The sequence below is a fragment of the Mobula hypostoma genome, chromosome 11 (assembly GCF_963921235.1).
Source record: "Mobula hypostoma chromosome 11, sMobHyp1.1, whole genome shotgun sequence".
Lineage (NCBI taxonomy): Eukaryota > Metazoa > Chordata > Chondrichthyes > Myliobatiformes > Myliobatidae > Mobula > Mobula hypostoma.
Window position 1 is genome coordinate 75,155,222 of NC_086107.1, and position 13,890 is coordinate 75,169,111.

Here is a 13,890-nt window from a genome sequence, read left to right on the forward strand (position 1 = left end):
GTATCTCGGATAATGATGAGTTTGAGTACAGAGAGGAAATTAAGAACCTGATGGCATGGTGCAAAGACAATAACCTATCCCTCAACGTCAGCAAGATGAGGGAATTGATTGTTGACTTCAGAAGGAGTAGCAGACCGCACGACCCCATTTACATCAGTGGTGCGCAAGTGGAACAGATCAAAAGCTTTAAGTTCCTTGGGGTCAATATCACAAATGACCTGACTTGGTCCAACCAAGCAGAGTCCACTGCCAAGAAGGCCCACCAGCGCCTTTACTTCCTGAGAAAACTAAAGAAATTTGGCCTGTCCCCTAAAACCCTCACTAATTTTTATCGATGCACCATAGAAAGCATTCTTCTAGGATGCATCACAACCTGGTATGGAAGTTGTTCTGTCCAAGACCGGAAGAAGCTGCAGAAGATCATGAACACAGCGCAGCACATCACACAAACCAATCTTCCGTCCTTGGACTCACTTTACACCGCACGCTGTCGCAGCAGTGCTGCCAAGATAATCAAGGACACGACCCACCCAGCCAACACACTTTTCGTCCTTCTTCCCTCTGGGAGAAGTCTCAGGAGCTGGAAGACTCGTACGGCCAGATTTGGGAACAGCTTCTTTCCAATTGTGATAAGACTACTGAACGGATCCTGACCCAGATCTGGGCCGTACCCTCCAAATATCCGGACCTGCCTCTCGGTTTTTTTGCACTACCTTACTTCCCATTTTTCTATTTTCTATTCATGATTTATAATTTAAATTTTTAATATTTACTGTCGATTTGTAATCCAGGGAGGTCATCAGTTACCCAAGAAGTGCAAAGGAATGGGTCCGTGACTCATTTAGAAACCATAGAAACCATAGAAACTACAGCACAGAAACAGGCCTTTTGGCCCTTCTTGGCTGTGCCGAACCATTTTCTGCCTAGTCCCACTGACCTGCACACGGACCATATCCCTCCATACACCTCCCATTCATGTATCTGTCCAATTTATTCTTAAATGTTAAAAAAACCCCGCATTTACCACCTCGTCTGGCAGCTCATTCCATACTCCCACCACTCTCTGTGTGAAGAAGCCTCCCCTAATGTTCCCTTTAAACTTTTCCCCCCTCACCCTTAACCCATGTCCTCTGGTTTTTTTCTCCCCTTGCCTCAGTGGAAAAAGCCTGCTTGCATTCACTCTATCTATACCCATCATAATTTTATATACCTCTATCAAATCTCCCCTCATTCTTCTACGCTCCAGGGAATAAAGTCCTAACCTATTCAACCTTTCTCTGTAACTGAGTTTCTCAAGTCCCGGCAACATCCTTGTAAACCTTCTCTGCACTCTTTCAATCTTATTTATATCCTTCCTGTAATTTGGTGACCAAAACTGAACACAATACTCCAGATTCGGCCTCACCAATGCCTTATACAACCTCATCATAACATTCCAGCTCTTATACTCAATACTTCGATTAATAAAGGCCAATGTACCAAAAGCTCTCTTTACGACCCTATCTACCTGTGACGACACTTTTAGGGAATTTTGTATCTGTATTCCCAGATCCCTCTGTTCCACTGCACTCCTCAGTGCCTTACCATTAACCCCGTATGTTCTACATTGGTTTGTCCTTCCAACGTGCAATACCTCACACTTGTCAGTATTAAACTCCATCTGCCATTTTTCAGCCCATTTTTCCAGCTGGTCCAAGTCCCTCTGCAGGCTCTGAAAACCTTCCTCACTGTCTACTACACCTCCAATCTTTGTATCATCAGCAAACTTGCTGATCCAATTTACCACATTATCATCCAGATCTTTGATATAGATGACAAATAACAATGGACCCAGCACTGATCCCTGTGGCACACCACTAGTCACAGGCCTCCACTCAGAGAGGCAATTCTCTACCACCACTCTCTGGCTTCTTCCATCGAGCCAATGTCTAATCCAATTTACCACCTCTCCATGTATACCTAGCAACTGAATTTTCCTAACTAACCTCCCATGCGGGACCTTGTCAAAGGCCTTGCTGAAGTCCATGTAGACAATATCCACTGCCTTCCCTTCATCCACTTTCCTGGTAACCTCCTCGAAAAACTCCAACAGATTGGTCAAACATGACCTACCACGCACAAAGCCACGTTGACTCTCCCTAATAAGCCCCTGTCTATCCAAATGCTTGTAGATTCTGTCTCTTAGTACTCCCTCCAATAACTTACCTACTACTGATGTTAAACTCACCGGCCTATAATTTCCCGGATTACTTTTCGATCCTTTTTTAAACAACGGAACAACATGAGCCACTCTCCAATCCTCCGGCACTTCACCCGTAGACAGCGACATTTTAAATATTTCTGCCAGGGCTCCCGCAATTTCAATACTAGTCTCCTTCAAGGTCCGAGGGAACACCCTGTCAGGTCCTGGGGATTTATCCACTTTAATTTTCCTCAAGACAGCAAGCACCTCCTCCTTTTGTGAATGTTACCGGTGAATCTTCCATGTCAGTGTGGGAAAAAGATCAACTCGAGCTTGCAAATGATGGCGGGCTGAAAAGCATGTTTGTCATAACATCTCTGCCGGCATTCTGGATCAAAGTCAAGGCTGAATATCCTGAGATAGCCATGGAAGCACTGAAAACGTTGCTTCCATTTCCAACATCATATCGCTGCAAAGCAGAGTTTTCTGCATGAATACAACAAAAACTAAATTGGGGAATAGACTGGACATAAGGAACCCCCTTCGAGTATCGCTGTCTCCCATCACCCCTCGATGGCACCATCTTGTTGCAGGAAAATAAGCCCAGCGCTCCCACTGATTCAGCGATATTGGTGTGTTGCAATGATTTTATATGTTCATACGAGGAAAATATGCGCTGTGTGTTTAATATCCAAACGTTACTTAAAATGTTATGACTTATAAGTGACTTATAATTCAGTGGTCCCCAACCACCAGGCCGCGAAGAATGCAGTGGTAGCTGGAATGCGCCCAGCACATCTTTAAGAAAAAAGCTGAAATAAAGAAGCTAATTAATTAGTCCTTGTCAAACGCAGCAGAAGAAAGCAGCAATTGGATTTGGATTAAAAGGAAAGACAACAACTGGGCTGCAAGATGAAGACAGGAGGGTATGGAACTGAGGGGGGTGTATCTGGGACGCCAGGTAGCACCGTTGAGCCTTCTGGAGACGTTGTGGGCTTATCAACGAAGCATCAGAGAAGGAGGGTGCCCAACTGATGACCCTGATGACGTACCTACCCTCCTTCCTTGTCACCATTCCAAGCCCACTGCCAACATCGAGAGTGCCGACTTACCATAGGGATCGAAATATCAAGTCCTAGTAGATCTACTGGTGCCGCCCGGCACGTAAATGTCGGCCCAGATTAGAGGTGATTGCCGATGGCGTCGTCTCTGATCTGGGCCGACATTTACGTGCTGGGCGGCACCTAATTAATTAGCTTATTATTTTGGCTTTTTTCTTAAAGATGTGCTGGGTGTGTTCCGGCCACCGCTGTACCGCTGCATTCTTCGCGGCCCGAAGGTTTGGGACCACTGTTATAATTGACATCACTGCATTCATGCGAGGAAAATATGCGCTGTGTCTTTAATATTAAACTCGTTAGATAAACACCTTTAGAAACGAAATTGGGTGTATTAGCCACTGATAAGGAAATTAGAGTTGACTTATCACCTATATTCTGGTCGTGTTTAACACCCACCCCCCCACCGGGTCGGCCTGTCCGCAAGAATATTGTCAATATCAAACCGATCCGCGGTGCAAAAAAGGTTGGGGACCCCTGAGTTAGATGCTCTCATGGTACATCTGTAGAAATTTGCGAGTGTTTTTGGTGACATACCAAATCTCCTCAAACTCCTGATACAATACAGCTGCTGCCTTGCCTTCTCTATGGCTGCATCAATATGCTGGGTCCAGGTAAGGTCCTCACAGATACTGACATCTAGGAACTTGAAATTGCTCACTCTTTCCACTTCTGATCCCTCTATGAGGACTGGTGGGTGTTCACTCATCTTACCCTTTCTGAAGTCCACAATCAATTATTGGTCTTACTGACACTGAGTATAAGGTTGTTGCTGCAACACCACTGAACTAGCTGATACATATCTCGTTCCTGTGTGCCCTCTTGTCACCACCTGAGATTCTGCCATCAATGGTTGTATCATCGGCAAACATAGTTAGCATTTGAGCTGTGTCTAGCCACACAGGTGATGAGAAAGTAGAGCAGTGCACACACCCCCGAGGTGCACCAGTGTTCACTGTCAGCAAGGTGGAGATGTTATTTCCAATTCGCAAAGATTATAGTCTTCCGGTTAGGAAGTCAAGGATCCACTTGCAGAAGGAGATACAAAGGCCCAGGTTCTGAGGCTTTTTGATCAGAACTGTAGGAATGATGGTGTAAAATGCTGAACTGTAGTCAATAAACAGCATCCTGACATAGGCATTAGTATCATCCAGGTGATCCAAGGCCGCATGGAGAGCTAATGAGATCGTGTCTTCGTAGACCTATTATGGAGAGAGGCAAAATGCAGTGGGTCCAGGTTTCAATTTATATACAGTGTGAAATGAGGGAGCTATTCCACTGGACCAGCTTCACTTGAATTGGGATGGGATCACTGCTCACGTAAATCATACTACTTGGGCTGCAGATAATGCTTTAAACTAAACAATTGGGAACAGAGTTAAGAATAAGATAGTAATGAAGAGTAGTAAATGGGTATTAATGACCAGATCACAAACAAGAGAGAATCTGCAGATGCTGGAAATCCAAGCAACACACAAAATGCTGGAAGAACTCAGCAGGCCAGGCAGCTGAGTACAGTCGACATTTCGGGCTGAGACCATTCGGCAGGACTGTAGAGTGGGATAAAGGTGGCAAACAGAAGGAGCTCTCTGACAGAAAAGCCAAGAAGTCAGATCATTTTGCTGGCTATAAACAACAAGGGGCAAAAACTATTGGCAGGAAATTGTCAGTAGGTCCCAAAGCGGTAAAGATAATGTAGGGTGAGGTGTAAATCAGATAATTGAAAGATATGTAATCATTATTGGGAGCTTCAACCGACACATAGACTGGCTAAATCAAATTAGCAGTAACAGTGCAGAGAACTAATTTGTGTTTACTCAATCAGTACATTGATGAATTAACTTGTGAACAAGCTATTTTAGATCTTGCAATGTGCCATGAGAATGGGTTAATAACCTTGTAGTTAGGAGCCTTCAGGGAAGTGTGGTCATAATATGGTAGTGTAGCGGTGTGCTACACACAGCGCTAGAATAACCACACGGAGTAGGTGAGTTGGAGCTGCGATAAAGAGATTTATTCAAACTTCGCGGCCTGCTTTAAAGCCTTCCCATTCCCGCCCTCCCTGGGGCGGGACTGCTGTGGGGAATGCATATTCCCAGACCCTTTCCGCACGCAGGATTTTCCCCCTGCTGGTGAAGATGGCCTGGCGCCCTTTTGTGGGACCGGCCCTCTACCTGCGCGCGCTGTTTCGTGAGCCAGTTCGTGTGTGCTAGAAAGTGGGTCACCACATAACCCCCCCCCCCAGAACCGGCGATACCTCCCACAATGTCCACAGTCTGGATCGGCCTCTGTTTGGGAGGTCTGCCCCTGCGCCGCGGTGCCTGAGCCTGGAGCAGCTGCACCGTCCACATGGGCCGGTTTGAGTCGGTCCACCGTGAAAACTTCCTCTCTCCCCCCAATGTCCAGCACGAATGTGGACCCGTTGTTCCTGATCACCTTAAACTGCCCCTCATAGGGTCGCTGTAGCGGTGCCCGGTGTCCGCCCCATCGTACAAAAAGAAACTTACAGTTCTGCAGGTCTTTGGGTACGCAGGTCGGGCTCTGTCCGTGCTGTGAAGTGGGTATGGGGGCCAGGTTACCGAGCCTCTCCCGTAGTCTGTCCAGGATTGCTGCCGGTTCTTCCTCCTGCCCCCTTGGGGCTGGTATGAACTCTCCTGGGACGACCAGGGGCGCGCCGTACACCAACTCGGCCGACGAGGTGTGCAGATCCTCCTTGGGCGCTGTGCGGATTCCGAGCAGGACCCAGGGAAGCTCATCCACCCAGTTAGGCCCCTCCAGGCAGGCCATGAGAGCCGATTTCAAGTGACGGTGGAAGCGCTCCACTAGTCGGTTCGACTGTGGGTGGTAGGCAGATGTGTGGTGTAGCTGCGATCCTAAAAGGCTGGCCATAGCTGACCACAGGCTGGAGGTGAACTGGGCGCCCCTGTCGGAGGTAATGTGGGCCGGTACCCCGAAGCGGGCTACCCAGGTTGCGATCAGTGCTCGGGCGCAGGATTCGGAGGTGGTGTCGGTGAGCGGGACTGCCTCTGGCCATCTGGTGAACCGGTCTATCATAGTTAGGAGGTACCGCGCTCCTCGCGATACTGGCAGGGGCCCCACGATATCCACATGGATGTGGTCGAACCTCCGGCAGGTGGGTTCGAACTGCTGCGGCAGAGCCTTGGTGTGCCGCTGCACGTTTTGGCCCATTCACTGACCTGTTTACGAAGTCCACGCCACATGAACCTGTTGGCGACCAGCCGGACAGTTGTCCTGATGGAGGGGTGCGCTAAGTTGTGAATGGATTCGAACACCCGCCGACGCCAGGCTGCTGGGACGACGGGGCGGGGTTGGCCGGTAGCTACGTCACATAGTAGGGTCCTCTCACCTGGGCCTACGGGGAGGTCTTGGAGCTGCAAACCGGAGACTGCAGTCCTGTAACTGGGGATCTCAGCGTCTGTCTGCTGTGCCTCTGCCAGCGCTGCATAGTCCACCCCCTGGGACAGGGCCTGTATGGTCGGTCTGGAAAGTGCGTCAGCCACGACCTTGTCCTTTCCAGAGACATGCCGGATGTCCGTCGTGTACTCGGAGATGTAGGACAGATGTCGCTGCTGGCGGGACGACCAGGGCTCGGACACCTTCGTGAACGCAAGGGTAAGCGGTTTGTGGCCTGTAAACGCGGTGAAGGGCCTACCTTCTAAGAAGTACCTGAAATGCCGGATTGCCGGGTATAGTGCCAATAGCTCCTGGTCGAAAGCACTGTACTTGAGTTCGGGTGGTCGTAGGTGTTTGCTGAAGAACGCCAGGGGTTGCCAGCAACCCTCGATGAGTTGTTCCAGCACTCCACCGACTGCTGTGTTGGATGCATCCACCGTGAGGGCAGTAGGAACGTCTGTTCTGGGGTGCACTAGCATCGCGGCGTTTGCCAAGGCTTCTTTGGTTTTAATGAAAGTGGCTGCGGCCTCTTCGTCCCAGGTAATGTCCTTGCCCTTACCCGACATCAGAGTGAACAGGGGGCGCATGGTTCGGGCTGCTGAGGGGAGGAAACGGTGGTAGAAATTCACCATACCCATGAATTCCTGCAGGCCTTTGATTGTGTTGGGTCGGGGGAAGTTGCAGACCGTGTCTACCTTGGCAGGCAGAGGAGTTGCCCCGTCTTTAGTAATCCTGTGTCCCAGGAAGTCGATGGTATCGAGTCCGAACTGGCATTTGGTTGGGTTGATTGTAAGGCCGAATTCACTCAGGCGGGAGTAAAGCTGGCGGAGGTGGGACAAATGCTCTTGATGACTACTGCTGGCTATGAGGATATCATCCAAATAGATGAATGCAAAGTTCAGGTCGCATCCCACCGCGTCCATTAGCTGCTGGAACGTCTGTGCAGCATTCTTTAGACCAAATGGCATTCGGAGGAATTCGAAAAGTCCAAACGGGGTGATGAGTGCTGTTTTGGGGATGTCGTCCGGATGTACCGGGATTTGATGGTATCTCCGGACGAGGTCTACCTTGGAAAAGATCCTTGTGCCGTGAGGGTTTGCCGCAAAGTCTTGAATGTGCGGCACAGGGTAGCGGTCTGGCGTTGTTGCCTCGTTCAGTCTGCGGTAGTCACTGCATGGTCTCCAGCCCCCCGTTGCCTTGGGCACCATGTGCAGGGTGGAGGCCCATGGGCTGTCGGACCGTCGTATGATCCCCAATTCCTCCATCTTCTTGAACTCCTCCTTTGCCAGTCAGAGCTTGTCCGGGGGAAGCCTTCGAGCACAGGCGTGGAGGGGTGGTCCCTGGGTTGGGATGTGGTGCTGTACTCCGTGTCTGGGCATGGCTGCCGTGAACTGCGGTGTCAGTACTGATGGGAAATCCGCCAGGACCCTGAGAATTCATCATTGGACAGCGTGATGGAGTCCAGATGTGGGGCTGGCAACTTGGCTTCACCCAGGGAGAACGTTTGAGAAGTCTTGGCGTGGACTAATCGTTTCCCTTGCAGGTCGACCAGCAGGCTATGGGCTCACAGAAAATCTGCCCCCAGGAGTGGTTGGGCCAGCCAGTGTGAACTCCCACGTGAACCGGCTGGAGAAAAACTGTAGCCGCACCGTGCGGGTACCGTAGGTTCGTATGTGCTGCCATTTGCGGCCCTCAGGGTGGGTCTGGATTCTCTGTTGCGGGTGTCATAACTCGTTGGAGGTAAAATGCTGATCTCCGCTCCAGTGTCGACCAATAATCAGCGTCCCGACTGCTTGTCCCAGACGGACAGGAGGCTGTCCTGATGGCCGGCCGCCATAGCGATCGGCGGCAGCCGGGCCTTGGCGTTTCCCGGGAATTTGCAGGGTGGTCTACAGCGGCGGGCCTCTGTGCCCCACCGCTGATGGTAGAAGCACCATTGTTCGTTGGGCTCTGCTGCCGGACCTGGTCTGCTCTGTCGTTGGGCACGCGGCTTGGTGATCTATGCGACGGATGCCCCTCTCTCTTTCTTGGCATTCCACAGCACATCTGCCCGGGCTGCCACCTCCTGGGGGTTGCTGAAATCTGTGTCGGCCAGCAGCAGGCATATGTCCTCGGGCAGTTGCTCTAGGAACGCCTGCTCAAACATGAGGCAGGGTATGTGTCCTTCAGCCAGGGCCAGCATCTCGTTCGTTAATGCTGACGGCGGCCTGTCTCCCAAACCATCCAGGTGCATTAAGCGACGTGCTCGTTCGCGCCGTGAGAGTCCGGAAGTCCTTATGAGCAGGGCTTTGAATGCTGTGTATTTGCCGTCCTCCGGGGGCGACTGTATAAACTCCTCAACTTATGCAGCTGTCTCCTGGTCGAGGGAGCTCAGCACGTAGTAGTAGCGAGTGGACTCCGAGGTTATCTGCCGAATGTGGAATTGTGCTTCTGCCTGTTCAAACCACAGACGGGGTCGCAGCGTCCAGAAGCTTGGCAGTTGTAATGAAACTGTGTGAACAGATGCAGCATTGGTCATCTCTGGTCCAAATATCGTTTGGGCCGTCGGGGTCACCAAATGTAGCGGTGTGCTACACACAGCGCTAGAACAACCACATGGAGTCAGTGAGTTGGAGTTGCGATAAAGAGATTTATTCAAACTTCGCGGCCTGCTTTAAAGCCTTCCCGTTCCTGCCCTCCCTGGGGTGGGACTGCTGTGGGGAATGCATATTCCCAGACCCTTTCTGCGCGCGGGATTTTCCCCCGCTGGTGAAGATGGCCTGGCGCCCTTTTTTGGGGCCGGCCCTCTGCCTACGCGCGCTGTTTCGTGAGCTGGTTTGTGTGTGCTAGAAAGTGGGTCGCCACAGTAGAACATTTACAAGACCATTTAAGATATAGAAGCAGAATTAGGCCATTTGGCCCATTGCGTCTGCTCCACCATTTTATCATGGCTGATCCATTTCCCTCTTCCGCCTTCTCCCTGTATCTCTTCATGCTCTAACTAATCAAGAATCTATCAACCTCTGCCTTAAAAATACCCAATGACTCGGCCTCCATATCTGCGTGACAACGAATTCCACAAATTCACCGTTCTCTGGCTAAAGAAATTCCTCCTCTTCTCCATTCTAAATGAAGGTCCCTCTATTCTGAGGCTGTATCCTCTGGTCCTAGACTCCTCTCCACATCCACTCTGTCGAGGCCTTTTAACATTATATAGGTTTCAATGAGATTCAATGATTTATTTCAATCCAACACTGGAGTCTTTAATCTACACAAAGCAAACTAAACAGGAATGGATTGTAAATTTTCTGATATATCGGAGAAATTCAATGGACAGTTATGACAATAAACCAGCAACGTTAACTTTTACAGAATTAATGCACAATTTACTATAAATACACTTAAAGGTGCAAAAGGAACAACACAAAGAGTGATCCAATCACTACAATCGAAATAAACAAGTTTTAGATACATATAATATTACTAAAATCAATGGTAAGCCTGGAGTTTGGAACTAAGGAAATGAGAACACTGATATGAATGGGACAATAAAATGCAAAAAAATGATCTTGTAAGAAATATAAAAACTGGTTGAAAAAAGAAAGGAAAAGTTCGACAAAAGTAAATCCGGATTCTTTACAGACTGAAACAGGCACAATTATATTGAAGCAAATAAAACATATATCTTCAACCCACAATATTATGCTGATCTTTTCACCTGCTCTAAGATCTTTCTAACCCCTTTGTCCATTTTCTTTCAATCATGTGCTTATCTAAGAGTCTCTTAAACATTCCTAACGTATCAGCCTCTACCACCACCCCGGCAGTGCATACCAGGCACTTACCAATCTCTGTGTAAAAAAACTACTTCTGACACATCTCCTAATCTTCTTCCACTAACTTTAAAAGGATGTCCTCTGGTATTAGCCATTGGTACCCTGAGAAAAAGAAATTGACTGTCCACTCTGTCTATGCCTCTTATATATAATCTTATACAATTCTATCAAGTTACCTCTCATCCTCCTTCACTCCAAAAAGAATAGTACTTACTTATTCAATCGATTCATAGAGCACTACAGCACAAAACAGGCTCTTCAGTCCATCTAATCCATGCCGAACTGTTATTCAGCCTAGTCCTAGTTGGTAGGGCATTGAGAAAAGTGAAGGGGAGTGGGACAGTTGGGTTATTCTCACATAGAGCCAGTATAGATTTAACAAGATGGATGCCTCCTTACCTACAGTAACCATCTCCACTCATCAAACTCTCCCTTGCAGCTCAACATCTCTACAATCTTATATGCTGAAAATTTACAACAAGACACGTGCCTGATATGTGGCACAGAGTTTCTCTTGCTGACCCACATTTCCTACATCCCCTAATCATTGTTGGTCTAGCCTAAGCGGGAGTGTTCCTGACCGGAGGACCATGCCATAATATACTTGGATCATTTAAGAAGTATAAAGACTCTCATCCAGCCAATGGATTGGAGGCCATTTTTATAATAATAAACCCCAATCCCTTGAAGACCCAAGCTGCTCCACTGGTCAAACTTAATATCCTTTCAGTTACTTCTATTTATTGGAATAATCTCCCAACACTATCTCTAGCATCATCTACAGATCAGGTGGCTTCGAGATACTCTAACCTCTCGTTAACCATATTTTCAATCATAATCCCAGCAAACTGGAAACTCAGATCCATTATTCTTTTTCTTCATAAAATCATAAAATCTTTACATTTCTTAATAATTGACGAGGGGGGTCTGAGTTTCCAATCTGGGGATTGATAAACCCCTTCTCTGAATTTTGAATATAAAAATCCATCCTTAATACTTCTTCTCCCTGCTGATGAGTCAGTGGTGGTCTGCATTAAAAGTTGTACTTAGACCAGTGAATGCACAAAGTTTGAAGTTCAATATCCGCTATGGAGAATGATATGGCAGCATCAATACAGGCCAATCTGACTGAGTGTTGAAGGGCGCACACTATATACCATCCTGGGATCTATGGGCCCCTTGCTTAATGGTATTGGTCCATGGCATAAAAAAGGTTGGAACCCCTGCTAGAGCAGGTGATGAGAGAACCCACATAAGGGGCAAACCTACTTACCACAATTGTCCATGACAGCATTGGTCATGAGACACAACACACTCAGTCCTGGGCACAACGTGGCAACTCATTCAACAGATAGATCTGGCCATGTACAAAGCACTGCTGCTCCCAGTCAGCTTCTATGCCTCCCACTGGTGGTGGTGGTGCATCATTCACTGATCTTGGCAGAGTGTTCAAGCAATTCCTCTCATAACGCAGCAATTCTGATCCAGAACTGTAGTCTCTAGACAAGCACTCAGCATTCAAGTGACAAGTGTTTGTGTCATACAAGCTCCAGGTAACAAACACATCAAAACACTTTCCATTTCACTCTTTGATATTCTCCTCGTAAAATCACATATTGTTGGTAATCTGGATCACTGTCTATTATCAAAACACAAAAACAGATGAAAGGATGGGAGAGGCTGTAACAAAAGGAGATAATCCATGGAAACAAGGGGATGGTCCCAAATTTCCTCCAACAGATGTGTATTGGCTTCAGCTTCCAGCATCTGCAGTCTCGTACCTCCACCCTGCATTCACCTGTTGCTCTAAGGCAAATTACCTCACGTTCACAATTATTTCATCTACCATCAACACACCAGCTCTCAATGCAGTTTCATAAATACCCTCCAATATACATGTACCCTGGCATCTGCCAAAAATCAGGCAGCAGTGCTGTGAATTTGAAGAGCACCTGCAAAAGTAGAGTGGACCACTCGTTCTGGACTACACCACCATCTCATTTCCTGATACACTCCATTCTCATGCTACATCCAACTCACATAAACTTAGGAGACACAAGGAACTGCAGATGCTGGAATCTGGGACAAGAAACAAACTGCTGGAGGAACTCAGCATGTCAGACAAAACAGAGGGAAATGGAAAGTTACGATTTCAAGTTCAGACTCTTCTTCTGCACTGAAAGAGTAGAGCGGTGATAGCCAGTATAAATATGTGAGGGGCAGATGTGGGGCAAAAGTAGGCAGGTAAGGAGGGGTGATAGGCAGATTGGGATGGAAAGCTGGAAACAATGACAGCGGCTGGGAGGTGATAGGTGGAAGTAACACTGGGCTGCAGATGATAAAATCTGATAGTAGCACGAAATCAAATAAGGAGTTTAATCAAAGGTTTCAAATGTACATTTAATGTCAGAGAAACGTATACAATATAACATCCTGAAATGCTTTTTCTTCGCAAACATCCATGAAAACAGAGGAGTGCCCCAAAGAATGAACAACAGTCAAATGTTAGAACTTCAAAGTACCCCCCCAGCTCCCCCCCCGGCGTGTAAGCGGCAGCAAGCAACAATTCCCCCACCCCCATCAGCAAAAAAAAAACATCGGCACCTGCCACCAAGCACTCAAGCGTGGGCAAAGCAACAGCAATGACACAGACTTGCAGTTACCCCAAAGACTTTGCGTTCCACCCGGTATTCGACATACCACAGGCTCTCTCTCTCCCTAACACAGCTCAAACAGCTAACGGTACAAGCTAACGGTTTAAAAAGTTTGATTGTTTGGCGAGGTAAGTGGGTGAGTAGACTTACTTTTCCTGTTTCATTCCTGTAGAATTAGATAGCATGCCTGCAGGGTTAGTGCTTTGATCAGGGTGTCAAATGTGGGAATCCTGGGAGACCTCCAGCCTCCCTGATGGCCACATCTGCGCCAGGTGCACCGAGTTGCAGCTCCTCAGAGACCGTGTTAGGGATCTGGAGCTGCAGCTTGATGACCTACTGCTTATCAGAGAAAGTGAAGAGATGATAGACAGGAGCTACAGGGACTTAGTCATCCCTAGGCTACCGGGGTCAGAAAATTGGGTGACTGTCAGGAGAGGGAAGGGAAATGCCCGGATAGTGGAGAGCACCCCTGTGGCTGTCCCCCTCAGCAACAGATATCTTGTTCTGGATGCTGTTGAGGGGGATGACCTGACAGGGGACACCCACGGTGATCGGGTCCCTGGCACTGAGCCTGGCGCTGTTGTGCCGGAGGGAAGGAGGGAGAAGAGGAATGCGGTAGTCATGGGGGATTCCATAGTCAGGAGAATGGACAGGAGATTCTGTGAGCCTGATAGAGATACCCGCATGGTGTGTTGCCTCCCAGGTGC